Below are 380 nucleotides of genomic sequence, written 5' to 3'. Positions count from 1 at the left end.
TAGTTGGTGGATGAACTTTATGGTTTTATGATTTTGTGCTAAACCTAAACTCAACTAACTTTCATTATGAAATATGTTATTGTTATAAAATAGAGACAATAGTTACCCATACATTTGTCTAACATTTTTTTGTCTCTTGCAATGATGTGCAGTTGTTGGAAAGATAATTATCGAACTCATAAATTTTTTTTATAGATAAAGCAATAGAAAAAAATAATTGTTTGAGTGCTTGAAATAAAGATGAGTGTCAACTTTTTGGTAATCAAGAAAAGTTGAAAGGACTTATGAATAATATGTTTTGAGCCATTCCAAATTTCAGATTATTAAGTAATTATTTAAATATCTCTCTCTCTCTATATTTCATGAAAATGAAAGGTAAT

Source organism: Salvia hispanica, chromosome 6 (genome assembly GCF_023119035.1).
Source record: "Salvia hispanica cultivar TCC Black 2014 chromosome 6, UniMelb_Shisp_WGS_1.0, whole genome shotgun sequence".
In the NCBI taxonomy this organism is placed as follows: domain Eukaryota; kingdom Viridiplantae; phylum Streptophyta; class Magnoliopsida; order Lamiales; family Lamiaceae; genus Salvia; species Salvia hispanica.
This window is presented reverse-complemented; position numbering follows the sequence as displayed.